Source organism: Rhinoraja longicauda, chromosome 4 (genome assembly GCF_053455715.1).
Source record: "Rhinoraja longicauda isolate Sanriku21f chromosome 4, sRhiLon1.1, whole genome shotgun sequence".
Lineage (NCBI taxonomy): Eukaryota > Metazoa > Chordata > Chondrichthyes > Rajiformes > Arhynchobatidae > Rhinoraja > Rhinoraja longicauda.
Window position 1 is genome coordinate 279,752 of NC_135956.1, and position 23,996 is coordinate 303,747.

General features: G+C 61.7%; 1 protein-coding gene across 1 annotated transcript in view; it reads left to right on the plus strand.

Annotated features, from left to right (window-relative positions):
* The window catches only part of LOC144592542 (uncharacterized), a 57,777-nt gene that overhangs the window by 493 nt on the left and 33,288 nt on the right, over positions 1 to 23,996 (plus strand). The window lies entirely within an intron of this gene.

Consider the following 23,996-nt stretch of genomic DNA (forward strand, 5'->3'; position numbering starts at 1 on the left):
CATGCGCGGAATCTCCTCACTCTGTACTCAGCACGCATGCGCGGCATCTCCTCACTCGCACCAAAACAATGGACGCCGTTAGCGGCGCCAGCCCGCGATCACCGGCTCACCTCTCCTCTCTCCCCTTGCTTCTCTCCTCTCTCCCACACCCGGGAGAACATCTCCCCGCTATCCCCCCTCCCCCGGGCCCCCTCCCCCCTCACTCTCTCCCCCCTCCACAAATACCGCCCCATCTCTCATCACCCTCCCCCCCTCCATCCTCAACACCTCCCTCCCTCCACCACTCCCTGGGTGTGGGCACGGGCCCAACGGGCCCGCTTTGAACGGGCACACTTGTTCTAGTATACTATTAAAACTCAGATCTTGTAGGTTTGTATCAGGATTTGTGTATGTATCAGTGATTCCGGCAAAACGGTAAACCGTGGCGCCACGGTTTTTGCACCGCCTTGATCACCAACCTCCCGGCTGACCGGCCGCGATATTTTCATTTAATTTGTTCGTATGTTTTTAAAGTTACAGAGGTTTTAAAGCGCTGCCCCCCCCCATATTGAAGTTTCTATAGAGGGCGCTGCGGTGCGGATTTAGTCTTCAGCGTGTGATGTCACAATGGACAAGCAGCTGCTATTGGGTGTCTGCTCTTTACAAATTTACATCTTTTTATTTTTAACCTTTTTTTCCAAGGTCTTCAGCTGGTGACGTCACAATGCTTGTGTGAGATGTTTGCAACATTGTAGCGAAAGGCAGCTGATTGTTTTTTAAAGTTGTGTTTTTTATTGCAAGTCATTTAACATACACAGATCAGCATGGGGCCCCTATGCTCGTGGGCCACCGGGGCAAGTGTTTCGAAAAAAGAAAGGGGAGGTCCCCCTTCCCCCCTCAACCCCTTCCTCCCCCCTTCCCCCTCCCCTCCCCACCTCCCTCCCCCCTCCCTCCAACTCCCACCTTCCCCCCTCCCCCCTCCCTCCAACTCCCCCCTTCCCCCCTCCCCTCCCACCCCTTCCCCCCTCCCCTCCCACCCTTTCCCCCCTCCCCTCCCACCCTCCATCCCCCTCCCCTCCTCCCTCCCTCCCCCCTCCCTCCCAGTTACAATGGAAACCCTACGGGGACGGGCCCAACGGGGAAAGAGGGGTACTGGGAAAAGGGGAGGTCCCCCTCCCTCCCCCTTCCTCCCCCTTCCCCTCCCTCCCCCCTACCCACTCCCTCCCCTGTCCCTCCCCCCTTCCCCCTCCCCCTCCCCTCCTCCCCTCCTCCCTCCACACCTCCCTCCTCCCTCCCTTCCCCTTCCCTGCCTCCCCTCCTCCCGGTTACAATGGAAACCCTACGAGGACGGGCCCAACGGGGAAGGAGGGGTACTGGGAAAAGTGGAGGTCCCCCTCCCTCCCCCCTTCCCCCCTCCCCTCCCTCCCCCCTACCCCTCTCCCTCCCCACCTACCCCTCTCCCTCCCCCCCTACCCCTCTCCCTCCCCCTCCCCTCCCCCTCCCTCCCCCTCCCCCCCACCCCCTCCCTCCCCTTCCCCACCCCTCCCCTCCTTCCCCCTCCCCTCCTCCCTCCACACCTCCCTACTACCTCCCTCCCCCTTCCCTCCCTCCCCTCCTCCCGGTTACAATGGAAACCCTACGAGGACGGGCCCCAACGGGGAAAGAGGGGTACTGGGAAAAGGGAAGGTCCCCCTCCCTCCCCCCTTACCCCCTCCCCACCCCCCTCCCTCCCCCTCCCCCCTACCCCTCTCCCTCCCCCTCCCCTCCCTTCCCCCTCCCCTCCCCTCCCCCCCTCCCTCCCCCTCCCCTCCTCCATCCACACCTCCCTCCTCCCTCCCTCCCCCTTCCCTCCCTCCCCTCCCGGTTACAATGGAAACCCTACGAGGACGGGCCCAACGGGGAAAGAGGGGTACTGGGAAAAGGGGAAGTCCCCCTCCATCCCCCTTCCACCCTCCCATCCCCCCTCCCTAACCCCTTCCCCCCTCCCCCTCCCCCTCCCCTCCTCACACCACACCTCCCTCCTCCCTCCCTCCCCCTTCCGTCCCTCCCCTCCTCCCGTTTACAATGGAAACCCTACGAGGACGGGCCCAACGGGCCCACTTGGTCTAGTATCTATATACTATTAAAACTCAGATCTTGTAGGTTTGTATCGGGATTTGTGTATGTATCAGTGATTCCGGCAAAACGGTAAACCGTGGCGCCACGGTTTTTGCACCGCCTTGATCACCAACCTCCCGGCTGACCGGCCGCGATATTTTCATTTAATTTGTTCGTATGTTTTTAAAGTTACAGAGGTTTTAAAGCGCTGCCCCCCCCCCATATTGAAGTTTCTATAGAGGGCGCTGCGGTGCGGATTTAGTCTTCAGCGTGTGATGTCACAATGGACAAGCAGCTGCTATTGGGTGTCTGCTCTTTACAAATTTACATCTTTTTATTTTTAACCTTTTTTTTCAAAGGTCTTCAGCTGGTGACGTCACAATGCTTGTGCTACATTGTAGCGAAAGGAAACTGATTGTTTTTTAAAGTTGTGTTTTTTATTGCAAGTCATTTAACATACACAGATCAGCATGGGGCCCCTATGCTCGTGGGCCACCGGGGCAAGTGTTTCGAAAAAAGAAAGGGGAGGTCCCCCTTCCCCCCTCAACCCCTCCCTCCCCCCTTCCCCCTCCCCTCTCCCCCTCCCTCCAACTCCCCCTTTCCCCCCTCACCTCCCACCCCTTCCCCCCTCCCACCCCTTCCCCCTCCCCTCCCCTCCCCCCCTCCATCCCCCTCCCCTCCTCCCTCCCTCCCTCCCCGCCTCCCAGTTACAATGGAAACCCTACGGGAATGGGCCCAACGGGGAAAGAGGGGTACTGGGAAAAGGGGAGGTCCCCCTCCCTCCCCTCCCCCCTCCCTCCCCTCCCCCCTCCCTCCCCTCCCCCCTCCCCCCCTTCCCCCCTCCCCTCCCTTCCCCCCTCCCCTCCGCCCTCCCTCCCCTCCCCCTCCACACCTCCCTCCTCCCTTCCCTCCCCCCCACTCCCCTCCCGGTTACAATGGAAACCCTACGAGGACGGGCCCAACGGGGAAAGAGGGGTACTGGGAAAAGGGGAGGTCCCCCTCCCTCCCCCCCTACCCCCTCCCACCCCCCTTCCCCCCTTCCCTCCCTCCCCCCTACCCCTCTCCCTCCCCCCTAACCCTCTCCCTCCCCCCCTACCCCTCTCCCTCCCCCCTAACCCTCTCCCTCCCCCCTCCCCCCCTTCCCCACTCCCCTCCCCTACCCCTCCCTCCCCATCCCCCCCTACCCGCTCCCTCCCCTCTCCCTCCCCTTCCGCACCCCTCCCCTCCCTCCCCCTCCCCTCCTCCATCCACACCTCCCTCCTCCCCCTTCCCTCCCTCCCCTCCTCCCGGTTACAATGTAAACCCTATGAGGACGGGCCCAACGGAGAAAGAGGGGTACTGGGAAAAGGGGAGGTCCCCCTCCCTCCGCCCTTCCCCTCCCCCTCCCTCCCTCCCCCCTCCCCCCCTCTCCCTCCCCCCTCCCCCCCCCTTCCCCCCCTCCCCTCCCCCCTCCCCTCCCTCCCTCCCCCTCCGCTCCTCCCTCCACACCTCCCTCCTCCCTCCCTCCCCCTTCCCTCCCTCCCCTCCTCCCGGTTACAATGGAAACCCTACGAGGACGTGCCCAACGGGGAAAGAGGGGTACTGGGAAAAGGGGAGGTCCCCCTCCCTCCCCCTTCCACCCTTCCTCCCTTCCCCCTACCCCTCCCCCTCTCCCTCCACCTCCCCCCCTTCCCCCCTTCCCCCCTCCCCCTCCCCTCCCCCCCTCCCTGCCCCTCCCCTCCTCCCTCCACACCTCCCTCCCTCCCCCCTCCCTCCCTGCCTCACGGTTACAATGGAAACCCTACGAGGACGGGCCCAACGGGGAAAGGGGTGTGCTGGGGAAAGGGGGTGGGGAGAGTAAGAGTGTATCTGGGGGAGAGAGAATGGGGGGGTCTGAGAATGGGGACTGGGGAGGGGGACAACAGGGGGCTTGGTGGTTTGGGAAAGAAGAGTACTGGGAAAAGGGGAGGTCCCCCTCCCTCCCCACTCTCCTCCCTCCCTCATCCCTCCCTCCCTCCCGTCCCAGCAGCGCTGACCGCCGGGAGGTGTAGTTGCCGTCGCCTCTCCCGCTGTTTGATTTCATTTATAACAAAGACATTTATTTAAAATGAGGAATGTGATTTTCATTAAGTTTGATTTTATTTATTTAAAAAAAGCTGATGCTCTATAGATAAGTTTATTTCCTTTTCAACAAAGAACGCTGTTTATTTTAAAGTAAAATAGACCCTCCCCCCCACCCCCTCCCTCCCCACCCCCTCCCTCCCCTCTCCCTCCCCATCCCCCTCCCCCCCTTCCCCCTCCCCTCCCCCCTCCACTCCACCCTCCCCTCCCCCCCTCCCTCCCCTCCACCCTCCCCTCCCCCCCTCCCTCCCCCTTCCCTACCTCCCATCCTCCCGGTTACAATGGAAACCCTACGAGGACGGGCCCAACGGGCACACTTGTGCTAGTCTATATACTATTAAAACTCAGATGTTGTATCTATATATATATATTCCACTGATGTCGGCTGAATACGGCAATTCCGGCAAAACGGTGAACCGTAGCGCCACGATTTTTGTACCGCCTTAATCAGCATGCGGTTCGCTGCTGGAAAATGATATTTTTATTTAATTTGGACGCATATTTTTTAAGTTACAGAGGTTTAAAAGTGCTGCCCCCCCTGATTTATCGAAGTTTTGACAGAAGGGGGGCGCTGCGCTGCGGATTTATTCTTCATTGTGATGTCACAATGCCCCTGTGAGATGAACTCGAGCAGACCCCCCTTCCCCCCCCCCGTGGTATTCAGCGTGTGACGTCACAATGCCCCTGTGCCCCTCCCTTCCCCTTCCCCCCTCCCCCTCCCCTACCTCCCCCCTCCCCCCCTTCCCCTCTCCCTCCCCCCTCCCCCCTTTCCCCCTCCCCCCCTTTCCGCCCTCCCCTTCCCCCCTCCCTCCCCTCCTCCCTCCTCCCTCCCTCCCCCTCCCCTACCTCCCGCTCCCCCCCTTCCCCTCTCCCTCCCCCCTCCCCCCTTACCCCCCTCCCCCCCTTTCCGCCCTCCCCTTCCCCCCTCCCTCCCCTCCTCCCTCCTCCCTCCCTCCCCCTCCCCTACCTCCACCCTCCCTCCCCCTCCCCCTTCCCCTCTCCCTCCCCCTTCCCCCCTCCCCCCTTTCCCCCTCCCCCCCTTTCCGCCCTCCCCTTCCCCCCTCCCTCCCCTCCTCCCTCCCTCCCCTCCTCCCTCCTCCCTCCCTTCCCCTTCCCTCCCTCCCCTCCTCCCGGTTACAATGGAATCCCTACGAGGACGGGCCCAACGGGGAAAGAGTGGTACTGGGAAAAGGGGAGAGCCCCCTCCCTCCCCCCTTCCCCCTCCCATCCCTCCCCCTTCCCCCCTCCCCCCTACCCCCCCTCCCCTCTCCCCCTCCCTCCCCCCTCCCTCCCCCCTCCCTCCCCCTCACCCCTACCCCCTCACTCCCCCTTCCCCCCTCCCCTCCCTCCCCCTCCCCTCCTCCCTCCACACCTCCCTCCTCCCTCCCTCCCCCTTCCCTCCCTCCCCTCCTCCCGGTTACAATGGAAACCCTACGAGGACGGGCCCAACGGGGAAAGAGGGGTACTGGGAAAAGGGGAGGTCCCCCTCCCCCCTCCCCCTCCCTCCCACCCCCTCCCCCCTCCCCTCCCCTCTCCCTCCCCTTCCCCCCACCTCTGCCCCCTTCCTCCCCCCCTCCTCTCCCCCCCTCCTCTCCCCCCTCCTCTCCCCCCCTCCTCTCACCCCCTCTCCTCTCCCCCCCTCTCCTCTCCCCCCTCTCCTCTCCCCCCCTCTCCTCTCCCCCCTCTCCTCTGCCCCCCTCTCCTCTCCCCCCCTCTCCTCTCCCCCTTCCCTCCCCCCTCCCCCTCCCTTCCCCCCTCCCTTTCCCCTCCCTTCCCCCCCCTTCCCCCCTCCCTTACACCCTCCCTCCCCCTCTCCTCCCCTCTCCCCCCTCCCTCCCTCCCCACTCTCCTCTCCTCCCTACCTCATCCCTCCCTCCCTCCCTTCCCCGCAGCGCTGACCGCCGGGAAGTGTAGTCGCCGTCGCCTCTCCCGCTTCTGCTCTATAGATAAGATTAATTTCTTTTTCAACAAAGAATGCTGTTTATTTTAAAGTAAAATAGACACCTCTCCTCTCTCCCCCCTCTCCTCTCCTCTCTCCCCCCCCTCTCCTCTCCTCTCCCCCCTCTCCTCTCCCCCCTCTCCCCCCTCTCCTCTCCCCCTCCACTCTTTCCTCTCCCCTCTCCTCTCCCCTCCCCCCCTCTCCTCTCCCCCCTCTCCTCTCCCCCCTCCTCTCCCCCTCCTCTCCCCCCCTCCTCCCCCCCTCCTCCTCTCCCCCCTCCTCCTCTCCCCCCTCCTCCTCTCCCCCTCCCTCCTCTCCCCCTCCCTCCTCCCTCCTCCCCCCTCCCCCCCTTCCCCCTCCCCCCCTCCCCCCCCTCCCCCCCTCCCCCCCTCCCCCCTCCCCCCCTCCCCCCCCTCCCCCCCTCCTCCCCCTCCCCCCCTCCCCCCCCTCCCCCCCTCCCCCCCTCCTCCCCTCCTCTCCCCCCCCTCCTCTCCCCCCCCCCTCCTCTCCCCCCCCCTCCTCTCCCCCTCCTCCTCTCCCCGAAGCGGAAGTGTAGTCGCCGTCGCCTCTCCCGCTGTTTGATTTCATTTATAACAAAGACATTTATTTAAAATGAGGAATGTGATTTTCATTAAGTTTGATTTTATTTATTTTAAAAAAGCTGCTGCTCTATAGATAAGTTTATTTCCTTTTCAACAAAGAGCGCTGTTTATTTTAAAGTAAAAACGCGGTTTTTTTCATTGGGTTTCACCCTCCCTGTTAGCGCCCGATTGGTTGGGTCTTTACGTGGGGTACAGTGATTGGCTCCACCATCCCTGTTAGCACCCGATTGGCTGGGTCTCTACGTGGGGTGCAGTGATTGGCTCCACCCTCCCTGTTAGCGCCCGATTGGCTGGGTCTCTACGTGGGGTGCAGTGATTGGCTCCAACCTTACACTCGATGTGGGTGGAGCAGTTGATTTGAACTGACACCAACTGCCGTAACCAACAGTCCACCGTGCTGCTGCTGGTTGAGGACAGGCTCCAGCATCGCTCAGGAGGGCAGTTTAATTGAAATACAGAAAGAATATTTATAGATAAGTTTCTTATCATTTCCAACAGAAAAATTACATTTATTTTAAACGGTACGAGATTTCCATTGCATTTAATTTTATTTTTAAAAAAAAGATAAAAGACAGAGATTTCATAGATAAGTTTACTTTCTTTTTTAACAAAAGAACATTTATTTCACATAAGTTTAATTTCATTTATAACAAAGACATAAGCTGCTGCTCTATAGATAAGTTTAATTTCTTTTTCAACAAAGAATGCTGTTTATTTTAAAGTAAAATAGACCCCTCTCCTCTCTCCCCCCCTCTCCTCTCCTCTCTCCCCTCTCCTCTTCCCCCTCTCCTCTTCCCCCTCTCCTCTCCCCCCTCTCCTCTCCCCCTCTCCCCTCTCCCCTTCCCCCTCTCCTCTCCCTCTCTCCTCTCCCCCTCTCCTCTCACCCCTCTCCTCTCCCCCCTCTCCCCTCCTCTCCCCCCTCTCCCCTCCTCTCCCCCCTCTCCTCTCCCCCCTCTCCCCTCTCCTCTCCCCCCTCTCCTCTCCCCCTCCCCTCTCTCCTCTCCCCTCTCTCCACTCCCCCCTCTCCCCTCCCCCCCTCTCCCCTCCCCCTCTCCTCTCCCCCCTCTCCTCTCCCCCCTCTCCTCTCCCCCTCTCCTCTCCCCCTCTCCTCTCCCCCCCTCCTCCTCCCCCCCTCCTCCTCTCCCTCCCTCCCCCCCTCCTCTCCCCGAAGCGGAAGTGTAGTCGCCGTCGCCTCTCCCGCTGTTTGATTTCATTTATAACAAAGACATTTATTTAAAATGAGGAATGTGATTTTCATTAAGTTTGATTTTATTTATTTTAAAAAAGCTGCTGCTCTATAGATAAGTTTATTTCCTTTTCAACAAAGAACGCTGTTTATTTTAAAGTAAAAACGCGGTTTTTTTCATTGGGTTTCACCCTCCCTGTTAGCGCCCGATTGGTTGGGTCTTTACGTGGTACCTCCCCTCCTCCCTCCACACCTCCCTCCCTCCCCCTTCCCTCCCTCCCCTCCTCCCGGTTACAATGGAAACCCTACGAGGACGGGCCCAACGGGGAAAGAGGGGTACTGGGAAAAGGGGAGTTCCCCCATCCTCCCCCCTTCCCCCATCCCTCCACCTCCCCCTTCCCCCCCTTCCCCCCCTTCCCCCCCTTTCCCCCTCCCCTCCCCCCCTTTCCCTCCTCTCCTCCCTCCACACCTCCCTCCTCCCTCCCTCCCCCCTCCCTCCCAGCCTACAGGTTACAATGGAAACCCTACGAGGACGGGCAAAACGGGGAAAGAGGGGTACTGGGAAAACAGGTGGTCCCCCTCCCCCCTCCACCCCTACCCCCTTCCCTCCCCTCTCCCTCCCCCTTTCCCCACTCTACTCCACCTCCCCTCCCCCCTCCCTCCCCCTCCCCTCCTCCCTCCACTCCTCCCTCCCTCCCCCCTCCCTCCCCCCTCCCTCCCCGCCTCCCGGTTACAATGGAAACCCTACAAGGACGGGCACAACGGGGAAAGAGGAGTACTGGGAAAAGGGGAGGTCCTCCTCCCTCCCCCCCTTCCCTCCCCCCTTCCCCCTTCCCCTTCCCCCTCCCCTCCCTCCCCTCCCTCCCCTCCCCCCTACCCCCTCCCTCCCCTCTCCCTCCCCCCTCCCCTCCCCCCTCCCATCCCACAACGGGGAAAGAGGGGTACTGGGAAAACAGGTGGTCCCCCTCCCCCCTCCCTCCCCCCTCCCTCCCCGCCTCCCGGTTACAATGGAAACCCTACGAGGACGGGCCCAACGGGCCCACTTTGTCTAGTCTATCTATCTATCTATATACTACTAAAACTCTGCGGTCCAACATTCCGTAATGTATGGATGTATATGTGTATGTACGCAAAGATTCCGAAGAGTTTTCTGTCCATAACTTACAAACCCTACTCCTCCCTGACGGTACAACCAAAGCGCTACGATTTTTGTACCGCCATATTCACCATTAACATGGGCAACTATTGTAAGTACTTTCGTTCAAATTGAAGCTACCTTTTTAAAGCTAGAGAGATATTAAAGTTTAAATTTTCATTTCTAACCCTTTTCTTGAAGGGGCTTCAGCGCGTGATGTCACAATGGCACCCGTGCACCAATCAGAGATCAGCTCGGTTTTAAATTTACATCTTCAGCTTGTGACGTCACAATGCTTGTGTGAGATTGTTGCAACATTGTTGCGAAAGGCAACTGCCAGTTTTTTAAAGTTGTGCAAGTCACTTAACATACACAGATCAGCATGGGGCCCCTATTCCCTCCCTCCCCCCCTTCCCCCCTCAACCCCTTCCTCCCCACTCCTTCGCACCTCCATCCCCACTCCCTCCCCCCCTCCTCCCCAACTCCCTCCCCACTCCCTCACCCCTCCTCTCCTAACTCCCCCCCCCCTCCCTCCTTCCCTCCATCCCTCCCCCCCTCCCTCCACCCTTCCATCCCTCTCCCCCCTCCCCCCCTCCTTCCACCCTCCCTCCCCCCTTCTGGTTACAAAGGAAACCCTACGGGACGGGCCCAACGGGGAAAGAGGGGTACTGGGAAAAGGGGAAGTCCCCCTCTCCCCCCTCCCCCTCCCCCCTAACCCTCTCCCTCCCCCTTCCCTCCCCCCCTCCCCTCCTCCCTCCACACCTCCTCCCCTCCTCCCCTCCTCCCGGTTACAATGGAAACCCTACGAGGACGGGCCCAACGGGGAAAGAGGGGTACTGGGAAAAGGGGAGGTCCCCCTCCCTCCCCCCCTTCCCCAATCCCATCCCCCCTCCCTCCCCTCTCCCTCCCCCCCGTTCCCCCTCCCCCTTCCCCCCTCCCTCCACACCTCTCTCCTCCCTCCCTCCCCTTCCCTCCCTCCCATCCTCCCAATGCTTGTTTGAGATGGGTGCTACATTGTTTCGAAAAGTACCACTAACAGATCGCAGTGAGAAGCACTATGTGACCGTGAATGTTTCAAAACAAGCACTTAAAAAGCACTTATCTTTTTTTAAAGTATTTTTTTTTATTGCAAGTCACTTAACATACACAGATCAGCATTGGGCCCCTATGCTCGTGGGCCACCGGGGCAAGTGTTTCGAAAAAAGCACTGAGAGTGTGTCTGGGGGAGAGAGAGAATGGGGGGGGGGGGGGGGGTCTGAGAATGGGGACTGGGGAGGGGGACAACAGGGGTCGTTGCGGAGGGGGCTTGGTGGTGGGGGAAAGAGGGGTACTGGGAAAAGGGGAGGTCCCACTTCCCCCCTCAACCCCTTCTCCCCCCCTCCTTCCCACCTCCATCCCCACTCCCTCCCCCCTCCCTCCCCCTCAATCCCAACCTCCTTCACCACTCAGCCCCTAACTCCCCCCCTCCCTCCTTCCCTCCATCCCACCCCTCCCCCACTCCCTCCCCCCTCCCTCCACCATTCCATCCCTCTCCCCCTCCCCCCTCCTTCCACCCTCCCTCCCCTCCTCCCGGTTACAATGGAAACCCTACGAGGACGGCCCAATGGGGAAAGAGGGGTACTGGGAAAATGGGAGGTTCCCCTCCCTCCCCCCTCACTCCCCCCTCCCTCCCTTCTCCCTCCCCCCCTCCCTCCCCCTCCCCTTCCCCCCTCCCTCCCCTTCCCCCCTCCCCCCTCCCTCCCCCTCCCCCCTACCCCCTTCCCTCCCCTCTCCCTCCCCCCCTTCCCCCCTCCCCTCCCCCTCCCTCCCCCTCCCCTCCCCCCTCCACACCTCCCTACTCCCTCCCTCGAAAAGCAACTGACAGAAGCACTAAGTAGCCGCGAATGTTTCAAAACCAGCACTTAACCGCGAATGTTTTTTAAAAAAGCACTTAACCGCGAATGTTTCAAAACAAGCAATTAAAAAGCACTTTTTTTTTAAAAGTATTTTTTTTTATTCCAAGAGAATGGGGGGGGTCTGAGAATGGGGACTGGGGAGGGGTGACAACAGGGGTCGTTGCGGTGGGGGCTTGGTGGTGGGAGAAAGAGGGGTACAGGGAAAAGAGGAGGTCCCACTTCCCCCTCAACCTCTTCCTCCCCCCTCCTTCCCACCTCCATCCCCACTCTCTCCCCCCTCAATCCCAACCTCCATCACCACTCAGCCCCTAACTCACCCCTCGCTCCTTCCCTCCATCCGACCCTCCCCCCACTCCCTCCCCCCCTCCCTCCACCCTTCCACCCCTCTCCCCCTCCTTCCACCCTCCCTCCCCCCCCTCCCGGTTACAATGGAAACCCTACGGGGACGGGCCCAACGGGGAAAGAGGGGTACTGGGAAAAGGGGAGTTCCCCTCCCTCCCCTCCTCCCTCCCCTCCCCCCTACCCCTCTTCCCCCCTCCCCCTCCCCTCCCCCCCTCCCTCCCCCTCCCCTCCTCCCTCCACACCTCCCTCCACACCTCCCTCCTCCCTCCCTCCCCCCCCTCCCGGTTACAATGGAAACCCTACGAGGACGGGCCCAACGGGGAAAGAGGAGTACTGGGAAAAGGGGAGGTCCCCCTCCCTCCCCCCTTCCCCCTCCCCCATCCCCTCTCCCTCCCCCTCCCTCCCCCCTCCCCCCCTACCCCCCTCCCTCCCCTCCCCCCCTCCCTCCCCTCCCCTCCTCCCTCCACACCTCCCTCCTCCCTCCCTCCCCCTTCCCGCCCTCCCCTCCTCCCGGTTACAATGGAAACCCTACGAGGACGGGCCCAACGGGGAAAGAGGGGTACTGGGAAAAGGGGAGGTCCCCCTCCCTCCCTCCCCCCTACCCACCTCCCTCCCCTCTCCCTCCCCCCCTTCCCTCCTCCCTTCCCTCCTCCCTTCCCTCCTCCCTTCCCCCCTCCCCTCCCCCCTCCCATCCCCCCCTCTCCCCCCTCCCTCCCCCCTACCCCCCTCCCTCCCCTCTCCCTCCCCCCCTCCCCTCCCCCCCTCCCTCCCCTCCTCCCTCCCCCTTCCCTCCCCCAACTCTCCCCCTTTCCTCCCCTCCCGGTTACAATGGAAACCCTACGAGGACGGGCCCAACGGGCCCACTCGGTCTAGTATAATACTAAAACTCTGCGGTCCAACATTCCGTATGTATATACGGAAGATTCCGTGTGTATATACGGAAGATTCCGAAGATTTCTGTCCATAACTTACAAACCCTGCTCCTCCCAGACGGTACACCAAAGCGCTACAATTTTGTACCGCCGTATTCACCATTAACGTGGGCAACTGTTGTAAGTACTTTCGTTCAAATTGAAGCTACCTTTTTAAAGCTAGAGAGATATTAAAGTTTAAATTTTCATTTCTAACACTTTTCTTGAAGGGGCCAAACCCTACTCCTCCCAGACGGTACACCAAAGCGCTACGATTTTTGTACCGCCGTATTCACCATTAACGTGGGCAACTATTGTAAGTACTTTCGTTCAAATTGAAGCTACCTTTTTAAAGCTAGAGAGATATTAAAGTATAAATTTTCATTTCTAACCCTTTTCTTGAAGGGGCTTCAGTGCGTGATGTCACAATGGCACCCGTGCACCAATGAGAGATCAGCTCGGTTTTAAATTTACATCTTCAGCTTGTGACGTCACAATGCTTGTGTGAGATTGTTGCAACATTGTTGCGAAAAGCAACTGCCAGTTTTTTAAAGTTGTGCGAGGCACTTAACATACACAGATCAGCATGGGGCCCCTATTCCCTCCCTCCCCCCCTTCCCCCCTCAACCCCTTCCTCCCCACTCCTTCCCACCTCCATCCCCACTCCCTCCCCCCCTCCTCCCCAACTCCCTCCCCACCTCCCTCACCCCGCCTCCCCTAACTCCCCCCCCCCCTCCCTCCTTCCCTCCATCCTCCCCCCCTCACTCCACCCTTCCATCCCTCTCCCCCTCCCCCCTCCTTCCACCCTCCCTCCCCCCCTTCTGGTTACAATGGAAACCCTACGAGGACGGGCCCAACGGGGAAAGAGGGGTACTGGGAAAAGGGGAGGTCCCCCTCCCTCCCCCCTTCCCCCATCACATCCCCCCTCCCTCCCCTCTCCCTCCCCCCCCGTTCCCCCTCCCCTTCCCCCCTCCCTCCACACCTCTCTCCTCCCTCCCTCCCCTTCCCTCCCTCCCATCCTCCCAATGCTTGTTTGAGATGGGTGCTACATTGTTTCGAAAAGCACCACTAACAGATCGCAGTGAGAAGCACTATGTGACCGTGAATGTTTCAAAACAAGCACTTAAAAAGCACTTATCTTTTTTTAAAGTATTTTTTTTTATTGCAAGTCACTTAACATACACAGATCAGCATTGGGCCCCTATGCTCGTGGGCCACCGGGGCAAGTGTTTCGAAAAAAGCACTGAGAGTGTGTCTGGGGGAGAGAGAGAATGGGGGGGGGGGGGGGTCTGAGAATGGGGACTGGGGAGGGGGACAACAGGGGTCGTTGCGGAGAGGGCTTAGTGGTGGGGGAAAGAGGGGTACTGGGAAAAGGGGAGGTCCCACTTCCCCCCTCAACCCCTTCCTCCCCCCTCCTTCCCACCTCCATCCCCACTCCCTCCCCCCTCCCTCCCCCCTCAATCCCAACCTCCTTCACCACTCAGCCCCTAACTCCCCCCCTCCCTCCTTCCCTCCATCCCACCCTCCCCCACTCCCTCCCCCCTCCCTCCACCATTCCATCCCTCTCCCCCTCCCCCCTCCTTCCACCCTCCCTCCCCTCCTCCCGGTTACAATGGAAACCCTACGAGGACGGGCCCAATGGGGAAAGAGGGGTACTGGGAAAATGGGAGGTTCCCCTCCCTCCCCCCTCCCTCCCCCCTCCCTCCCCCCTCACTCCCCCCTCCCTCCCTTCTCCCTCCCCCCCTCCCTCCCCCTCCCCTTCCCCCCTCCCTCCCCTTCCCCCCTCCCCCCTCCCTCCCCCTCCCCCCTACCCCCTTCCCTCCCCTCTCCCTCCCCCCCTTCCCCCCTCCCCTCCCCCCTCCCTCCCCCTCCCCTCCCCCCTCCACACCTCCCTACTCCCTCCCTCGAAAAGCAACTGACAGAAGCACTAAGTAGCCGCGAATGTTTCAAAACCAGCACTTAACCGCGAATGTTTTTTAAAAAAGCACTGAACCGCGAATGTTTCAAAACAAGCAATTAAAAAGCACTTTTTTAAAAAAAGTATTTTTTTTTATTCCAAGAGAATGGGGGGGGTCTGAGAATGGGGACTGGGGAGGGGGACAACAGGGGTCGTTGCGGTGGGGGCTTGGTGGTGGGAGAAAGAGGGGTACTGGGAAAAGGGGAGGTCCCACTTCCCCCTCAACCTCTTCCTCCCCCCTCCTTCCCACCTCCATCCCCACTCTCTCCCCCCTCAATCCCAACCTCCATCACCACTCAGCCCCTAACTCACCCCTCCCTCCTTCCCTCCATCCGACCCTCCCCCACTCCCTCCCCCCCTCCCTCCACCCTTCCACCCCTCTCCCCCTCCTTCCACCCTCCCTCCCCCCCTCCCGGTTACAATGGAAACCCTACGGGGACGGGCCCAACGGGGAAAGAGGGGTACTGGGAAAAGGGGAGTTCCCCTCCCTCCCCTCCTCCCTCCCCTCCCCCCTACCCCTCTTCCCCCCTCCCCCTCCCCTCCCCCCCTCCCTCCCCCTCCCCTCCTCCCTCCACACCTCCCTCCACACCTCCCTCCTCCCTCCCTCCCCCCCTCCCGGTTACAATGGAAACCCTACGAGGACGGGCCGAACGGGGAAAGAGGAGTACTGGGAAAAGGGGAGGTCCCCCTCCCTCCCCCCTTCCCCCTCCCCTCCCCCATCCCCTCTCCCTCCCCCTCCCTCCCCCTCCCCCCTACCCCCCTCCCTCCCCTCCCCCCTCCCTCCCCTCCCCTCCTCCCTCCACACCTCCCTCCTCCCTCCCTCCCCCTTCCCGCCCTCCCCTCCTCCCGGTTACAATGGAAACCCTACGAGGACGGGCCCAACGGGGAAAGAGGGGTACTGGGAAAAGGGGAGGTCCCCCTCCCTCCCTCCCCCCTACCCACCTCCCTCCCCTCTCCCTCCCCCCCTTCCCTCCTCCCTTCCCCCCTCCCCTCCCCCCTCCCATCCCCCCCTCTCCCCCCTCCCTCCCCCCTACCCCCCTCCCTCCCCTCTCCCTCCCCCCCCTCCCCTCCCCTCCTCCCTCCCCCTTCCCTCCCCCAACCCTCCCCCTTTCCTCCCCTCCCGGTTACAATGGAAACCCTACGAGGACGGGCCCAACGGGCCCACTCGGTCTAGTATACTACTAAAACTCTGCGGTCCAACATTCCGTATGTATATACGGAAGATTCCGTATGTTTGTACGGAAGATTCCGAAGATTTCTGTCCATAACTTACAAACCCTACTCCTCCCAGACGGTACACCAAAGCGCTACGATTTTTGTACCGCCATATTCACCATTAACATGGGCAACTATTGTAAGTACTTTCGTTCAAATTGAAGCTACCTTTTTAAAGCTAGAGAGATATTAAAGTTAAAATTTCTCATTTCTAACCCTTTTCTTGAAGGGGCTTCAGCGCGTGATGTCACAATGGCACCCGTGCACCAATGAGAGATCAGCTCGGTTTTAAATTTACATAATTTTTTTTCTGACCTTTTTTTTCAAGGTCTTCAGCTTGTGACGTCACAATGCTTGTGTGAGATGGTTTGCAACATTGTTGCGAAAAGCAACTGCCAGTTTTTTATAGTTGTGCGAGTCACTTAACATACACAGATCAGCATGGGGCCCCTATTCCCTCCCTCCCCCCCTTCCCCCCTCAACCCCTTCCTCCCCACTCCTTCCCACCTCCATCCCCACTCCCTCCCCCCCTCCTCCCCAACTCCCTCCCCACCTCCCTCACCCCTCCTCCCCTAACTCCCCCCCTCCCTCCTTCCCTCCATCCCTCCCCCCCTCCCTCCACCCTTCCATCCCTCTCCCCCTCCCCCCTCCTTCCACCCTCCCCTCCCCCCCTTCTGGTTACAAAGGAAACCCTACGGGGACGGGCCCAACGGGGAAAGAGGGGTACTGGGAAAAGGGGAGGTCCCCCTCCCTCCCCTTACCCCCTCCCCCATCCCCCTCCCCCCTAACCCTCTCCCTCCCCCTTCCCCCCTCCCCTCCCCCCCTCCCCTCCTCCCTCCACACCTCCCTCCTCCCTCCCTCCCCTCCTCCCGGTTACAATGGAAACCCTACGAGGACGGGCCCAACGGGGAAAGAGGGGTACTGGGAAAAGGGGAGGTCCCCCTCCCTCCCCCCTTCCCCCATCCCATCCCCCCTCCCTCCCCTCTCCCTCCCCCTTCCCCCCGTTCCCCCCTCCCCTTCCCCCTCCCTCCCCTCCTCCCTCCACACCTCTCTCCTCCCTCCCTCCCCTTCCGTCCCTCCCATCCTCCCAATGCTTGTTTGAGATGGTTGCTACATTGTTTCGAAAAGCACCACTAACAGATCGCAGTGAGAAGCACTAAATGACCGTGGTCGTGAGAAGCACTAAATGACCGCGAATGTAGCAAAAACAGCACTTTAAACCACTTTAAACCACTGTTTTCAAGTAGTCTTTTTTATTGCAAGTCACTTAACATACACAGATCAACATGGGGCCTCTATGCTCGTGGGCCACCGGGGCAAGTGTTGCGAAACAGCACTTGGAGTGTGTCTGGGGGAGAGAGAGAATGGGGGGGGGGTCTGAGAATGGGGACTGGGGAGGGGGACAACAGGGGTCGTTGCGGAGGGGGCTTGGTGGTGGGGGAAAGAGGGGTACTGGGAAAATGGGAGGTCCCCCTTCACCCCTCAACCCCTTCCTTCCCACCTCCATCCCCACTCCCTCCCCCCCTCCTCCCCCTCCCTCCCCAACTCCCTCCCCCTCCCTCCCCACCTCCCTCAAACCTCCCCCCTAACTCCCCCCCTCCCTCCTTCCCTCCATCCCTCCCTCCCCCAATCAATCCACCCTTCCATCCCTCTCCCCCTCCCCCCTCCTTCCATCCTCCCTCCCCCCTCCCGGTTACAATAGAAACCCTACGGGGACGGGCCCAACGGGGAAAGAGGGGTACTGGGAAAAGGGGAGGTCCCCCTCCCTCCCCTCCCCCCTACCCCCTCCCCCCTCCCCTTCCCCCCTCCCCTCCCCCCCTCCCTCCCCCTCCCCTCCTCCCTCCACACCTCCCTCCACACCTCCCTCCCCCCCTCCCGGTTACAATGGAAACCCTATGAGGACGGGCCCAACGGGGAAAGAGGGGTACTGGGAAAAGGGGAGGTCCCCCTTCCCCCCTCAACCCCTTCATCCCCCCTCCTTCCCACCTCCATCCCCACTCCCTCCCCCCCTCCTCCCCCTCCCTCCCCAACTCCCTCCCCCCTCCCCCCTAACTCCCCCCTCCCTCCATCCCTCCCTCCCCAATCCCTCCCCCCCTCCCTCCACCCTTCCATCCCTCTCCCCCCTCCTTCCACCCTCCCTCCTCCCCTCCCGGTTACAATTGAAACCCTACGAGGACGGGCCCAACGGGGAAAGAGGAGTACTGGGAAAAGGGGAGGTCCCCCTCCCTCCCCCCTTCCCATCCCCCCTCCCTCCCCTCTCCCTCTCCCTCCCCCTTCCCCCCTTCCCCCCTCCCCTTCCCCCCCTCCCCCCTCCCTCCCCTCCCCTCCTCCCTCCACACCTCCCTCCTCCCTCCCTCCCCCTTCCCGCCCTCCCCTCCTCCCGGTTACAATGGAAACCCTACGAGGACGGGCCCAACGGGGAAAGAGGGGTACTGGGAAAAGGGGAGGTCCCCCTCCCTCCCTCCCCCCTACCCACCTCCCTCCCCTCTCCCTCCCCCCCTTCCCTCCTCCCTCCCCCCCTCCCCTCCCCCCTCCCATCCCCCCCTCTCCCTCCCCCCTACCCCCCTCCCTCCCTTCTCCCTCCCCCTCCCTTCCCCCCCTCCCTCCCCTCCTCCCTCCCCCTTCCCTCCCCCAACCCTCCCCCTTTCCTCCCCTCCCGGTTACAATGGAAACCCTACGAGGACGGGCCCAATGGGCCCACTCGGTCTAGTATACTATTAAAACTCAGATCTTGAATATATATATATATATTCCACTGATGTCGGCTGAATACGGCAATTCCGGCAAAACGGTGAACCGTAGCGCCACGACTTTTGTACCGCCTTAATCAGCATGCGGTTCGCTGCTGGAAAATGATATTTTTATTTAATTCGGACGCATATTTTTTAAGTTACAGAGGTTTAAAAGTGCTGCCCCCCCTGATTTATCGAAGTTTTGACAGAAGGGGGGCGCTGCGCTGCGGATTTATTCTTCATTGTGATGTCACAATGCCCCTGTGAGATGAACTCGAGCTGACCCCCCTTCCCCCCCCAGCGGTATTCAGCGTGTGACGTCACAATGCCCCTGTGCTACATTGTTGCGAAGAGCTGTCAAGTCAAGTCCATTTTATTTGTATAGCACATTTAAAAACAACGCACGTTGACCAAAGTGCTGTACATCTGATTAGGTACTAAGGAAAAAAATGAAACATACAGTGGCACGCAAACAGTTCACAGCGCCTCCTCAATGAGCCTCAAACGCTAGGGAGTAGAAATAGGTTTTGAGCCTGGACTTAAAGGAGTCGATGGAGGGGGCAGTTCTGATGGGGAGAGGGATGCTCTTTCCACCCTCCCCCTCTCTCCCTCCCCCCTCCCCCCTTTCCCCCCCTCCCCCCCTTTCCGCCCTCCCCTTCCCCCCTCCTTCCCCTCCTCCCTCCTCCCTCCCTCCCCCTTCCCTCCCTCCCCTCCTCCCGGTTACAATGGAATCCCTACGAGGACGGGCCCAACGGGGAAAGTGGGGTACTGGGAAAAGGGGAGAGCCCCTCCCTCCCCCCTTCCCCCTCCCTCCCTCCCCCTCCCCCCTAACCCCCCTCCCCTCTCCCCCTCCCTCCCCCTCCCTCCCCCCTACCCCCTCACTCCCCCCTTCCCCCTCCCTCCCCCTCCCCTCCTCCCTCCACACCTCCCTCCTCCCTCCCTCCCCCTTCCCTCCCTCCCCTCCCGGTTACAATGGAAACCCTACGAGGACGGGCCCAACGGGGAAGGAGGGGTACTGGGAAAAGGGGAGGTCCCCCTTCCTCCCCCTTCCCCCCTCCCCTACCTCCCCCCTCCCCCTCCCTCCCCCCCTTCCCTTCTCCCTCCCCCCTTTCCCCCTCCCCCCTTTCCCCCCTCCCCCCCTTTCCGCCCTCCCCTTCCCCCTCCCTCCTCTCCTCCCTCCCTCCCCCTTCCCTCCCTCCCCTCCTCCCGGTTACAATGGAATCCCTACGAGGACGGGCCCAACGGGGAAAGAGGGGTACTGGGAAAAGGGGAGTTCCCCCATCCTCCCCCCTTCTCCCCTCCCTCCACCTCCCCCCTTATCCCCCTTCCCCCCTCCCCTCCCCCCCTTTCCCTCCCCTCCTCCCTCCACACCTCCCTCCTCCCTCCCTCCCCCCTCCCTCCCCGCCTCCCGGTTACAATGGAAACCCTACGAGGACGGGCACAACGGGGAAAGAGGGGTACTGGGAAAACAGGTGGTCCCCCTCCCCCCTCCACCCCTACCCCCTTCCCTCCCCTCTCCCTCCCCCTTTCCCCCCTCTCCTCCCCCTCCCCTCCCCCTCCCCTCCCCCTCCCTCCCCCTCCCCTCCTCCCTCCACTCCTCCCTCCCTCCCCCCTCCCTCCCCGCCTCCCGGTTACAATGGAAACCCTACAAGGACGGGCACAACGGGGAAAGAGGGGTACTGGGAAAAGGGGAGGTCCTCCTCCCTCCCCCCCTTCCCTCTCCCCTTCCCCCCTCCCCCTTCCCCTCCCTCCCTCCCTCCCCCCTCCCTCCCCCTACCCCCTCCCTCCCCTCTCCCTCCCCCCTCCCATCCCACAACGGGTAAAGAGGGGTACTGGGAAAACAGGTGGTCCCCCTCCCCCTCCCTCCCCCCTCCCTCCCCACCTCCCGGTTACAATGGAAACCCTACGAGGACGGGCCCAACGGGCCCACTTGGTCTAGTATACTATTAAAACTCAGATCTTGTAGGTTTGTATCGGGATTTGTGTATATATCAGTGATTCCGGCAAAACGGTAAACCGTGGCGCCACTGTTTTTGCACCGCCTTGATCACCAACCTCCCGTCTAACCGGCCGCGATATTTTCATTTAATTTGTTCGTATGTTTTTTAAGTTACAGAGGTTTTAAAGCACTGCCCCCCCCCCCCATATTGAAGTTTCTATAGAGGGCGCTGCGGTGCGGATTTAGTCTTCAGCGTGTGATGTCACAATGGACAAGCAGCTGCTATTGGGTGTCTGCTCTTTACAAATTTACATCTTTTTATTTTTAACCTTTTTTTTCAAGGTCTTCAGCTTGTGACGTCACAATGCTTGTGTGAGATGGTTGCAACATTGTAGCGAAAGGCAACAGAATGTTTTTTAAAGTTGTGTTTTTTATTGCAAGTCATTTAACATACACAGATCAGCATTGGGCCCCTATGCTCGTGGGCCACCGGGGCAAGTGTTTCGCAAAAAGAAAGGGGAGGTCCCCCTTCCCCCCTCAACCCCTTCCTCCTCCCTTCCCCCCTCCTCTCCCCCCTCCCTCCAACTCCCCCCTTCCCCCTCCCCTCCCACCCCTTCCCCCCTCCCCCCCCTCCATCCCCCTCCCCTCCTCCCTCCCTCCCCGCCTCCCAGTTACAATGGAAACCCTACGGGGACGGGCCCAACGGGGAAAGAGGGGTACTGGGAAAAGGGGAGGTCCCCCTCCCTCCCCCTCCCTACCCCCTCCCTCCCCTCTCCCTCCCCCTTCCCCCTCCCCCCTCCCCACCCCTCCCCCCCCCCTCCATCCCCCTCCCCTCCTCCCTCCCTCCCCCCTCCCTCCCCTCCTCCCGGTTACAATGGAAACCTTACGAGGATGGGCCCAACGGGGAAAGAGGGGTACTGGGAAAAGTGGAGGTACCCCTCCCTCCCTCCCCCCTTCCCCCCTCCCCCCCTACCCCTCTCCCTCCCCCTCCCCCCTTTCCCCCTCCCCCACTCCCCTCCCCTCTCCCTACCCATCCCCCCTAACCCCCTCCCTCCCCTCTCCCTCCCCTTCCCCACCCCTCCCCTCCCTCCCCCTCCCCTCCTCCCTCCACACCTCCCTCCCCCTTCCCTCCCTCCCCTCCTCCCGGTTACAATGGAAACCCTACGAGGACGGGCCCAACGGGGAAAGAGGGGTACTGGGAAAAGGGGAGGTCCCCCTCCCTCCCCCCTTCCCCCTCCCCTCCCCCCTCCCTCCCCCTCCCCCCCTACCCCTCTCCCTCCCCCCTCCCCTCCCTTCCCCCTCCCCTCCCCCTCTCCCTCCCCTCCTCCATCCACACCTCCCTCCTCCCTCCCTCCCCCTTCCCTCCCTCCCCTCCTCCCGGTTACAATGGAAACCCTACGAGGACGGGCCCAACGGGGAAAGAGGGGTACTGGGAAAAGGGGAGGTCCCCCTCCCTCCCCCCTCCCTTCCCCCCCTCCCTCCCTCCCCCTCCCTCCCCCTCACCCCCCCTCTCCCTCCCACCCTCCCCTCCCCCTCCCCTCCCCCTCCCTCCCCCTCCCCTCCTCCCTCCACACCTCCCTCCTCCCTCCCTCCCCCTTCCCTCCCTCCCCTCCTCCCGGTTACAATGGAAACCCTACGAGGACGGGCCCAACGGGGAAAGAGGGGTACTGGGAAAAGGGGAGGTCCCCCTTCCTCCCCCCTCCCCTCCCCCTCCCTCCCCCTCCCCTCCCCTCCCTCCCTCCCCCCTCCCTCCTCCCTACCCCCCTCCCTCCCCTCTCCCTCCCCCATCCCACCCTTCCCCCCTCCCCTCCCCCCTCCCTCCCCCTTCCCTTCTCCCTCCCTCCCCCTTCCCTCCCCCCACCCTCCCCTTTCCTCCCCCCACCCTCCCCCTTCCCTCCCCCCCCCACTCCCCTCCCGTTTTAATGGAAACCCTACGAGGACGGGCCCAACGGGCACACTCGTGCTAGTATACTATTAAAACTCAGATCTTGTAGGTTTGTATCCGGATTTGTGTATATATCAGTGATTCCGGCAAAACGGTAAACCGTGGCGCCACGGTTTTTGCACCTCCTTGATCACCAACCTCCCGTCTAACCGGCCGCGATATTTTCATTTAATTTGTTCGTATGTTTTTAAAGTTACAGAGGTTTTAAAGCGCTGCCCCCCCCCATATTGAAGTTTCTATAGAGGGCGCTGCGGTGCGGATTTAGTCTTCAGCGTGTGATGTCACAATGGACAAGCAGCTGCTATTGGGTGTCTGCTCTTTACAAATTTACATCTTTTTATTTTTAACCTTTTTTTTCAAAGGTCTTCAGCTGGTGACGTCACAATGCTTGTGCTACATTGTAGCGAAAGGAAACTGATTGTTTTTTAAAGTTGTGTTTCGAAAAAAGAAAGGGGAGGTCCCCCATCCCCCCTCAACCCCTCCCTCCCCCCTTCCCCCTCCCCTCCCCCCTCCCTCCCCCCTCCCTCCAACTCCCCCCTTCCCCCCTCCCCTCCTTCCCTTCCCACCTCCCCTCCCCTCCCCCCCTCCATCCCCCTCCCCTCCTCCCTCCCTCCCCCCTCCCTCCCCGCCTCCCAGTTACAATGGAAACCCTACGGGGACGGGCCCAACGGGGAAAGAGTGGTACTGGGAAAAGGGGAGGTCCCCCTCCCCTCCCCCCTCCCTCCCCTCACCCTCCCCCCTTCCCCCCTCCCCTCCCCCTCCCCTCCTCCCTCCACACCTCCCTCCTCCATCCCTCCCCCTTCCCTCCCTCCCCTCCTCCCGGTTACAATGGAAACCTTACGAGGACGGGCCCAACGGGGAAAGAGGGGTACTGGGAAAAGTGGAGGTCCCCCTCCCTCCCCCCTTCCCCCATCCCCTCCCTCCCCCTCCTCCCCTACCCCTCTCCCTCCCCCTTCCCCCCTCCCCCACTCCCCTCCCCTCCCCCTCCCTCCCCCTCCCCCCCTAACCCCCCTCCCTCCCCTCTCCCTCCCCTTCCCCACCCCTCCCCTCCCTCCCCCTCCCCTCCTCCCTCCACACCTCCCTCCTACCTCCCTCCCCCTTCCCTCCCTCCCCTCCTCCCGGTTACAATGGAAGACCTACGAGGACGGGCCCAACGGGGAAAGAGTGGTACTGGGAAAAGGGGAGGTCCCCCTCCCTTCCCCTCCCCCCTACCCCTCTCCCTCCCCCCTCCCCTCCCTTCCCCCCTCCCCTCCCCCCCTCCCTCCCCCTCCCCTCCTCCATCCACACCTCCCTCCTCCCTCCCTCCCCCTTCCCTCCCTCCCCTCCTCCCCTCCCCTCCCCCTCCCTCCCCACCTAACCCCCTCCCTCCCCCCTTCCCCCTCCCCCCTCCGCTCCCCCTCCCCTCCTCCCTCCACCCTCCCTCCCCCTTCCCTCCCTCCCCTCCTCCCGGTTACAATGTAAACCCTACGAGGACGGGCCCAACGGAGAAAGAGGGGTACTGGGAAAAGGGGAGGTCCCCCTCCCTCCGCCCTTCCCCCTCCCTCCCCCTCCCCCCCTCTCCCTCCCCCCCTCCCCCCCTCTCCCTCCCCCCCTCCCTCTCCCTCCCCCCCTTCCCCCCCCTCCCCCCTCCCCTCCCTCCCCCTCCGCTCCTCCCTCCACACCTCCCTCCCTCCCCCTTCCACCCTCCCTCCCTCCCCCTTCCCCCCACCCCTCCCCCTCTCCCTCTCCCCTCCCTCCACCTCCCCCTCCCCCCTTCCCCTCCCCTCCCCCCCTCCCTCCCCCTCCCCTCCTCCCTCCACACCTCCCTCCTCCCTCCCTCCCCCCTCCCTCCCTGTCTCACAGTTACAACGGAAACCCTACGAGGACGGGCCCAACGGGGAAAGGGGTGTGCTGGGGAAAGGGGGGGGGGGGGTAGAGTAAGAGTGTATCTGGGGGAGAGAGAATGGGGGGGTCTGAGAATGGGGACTGGGGAGGGGGACAACAGGGGGCTTGGTGGTTTGGGAAAGAAGAGTACTGGGAAAA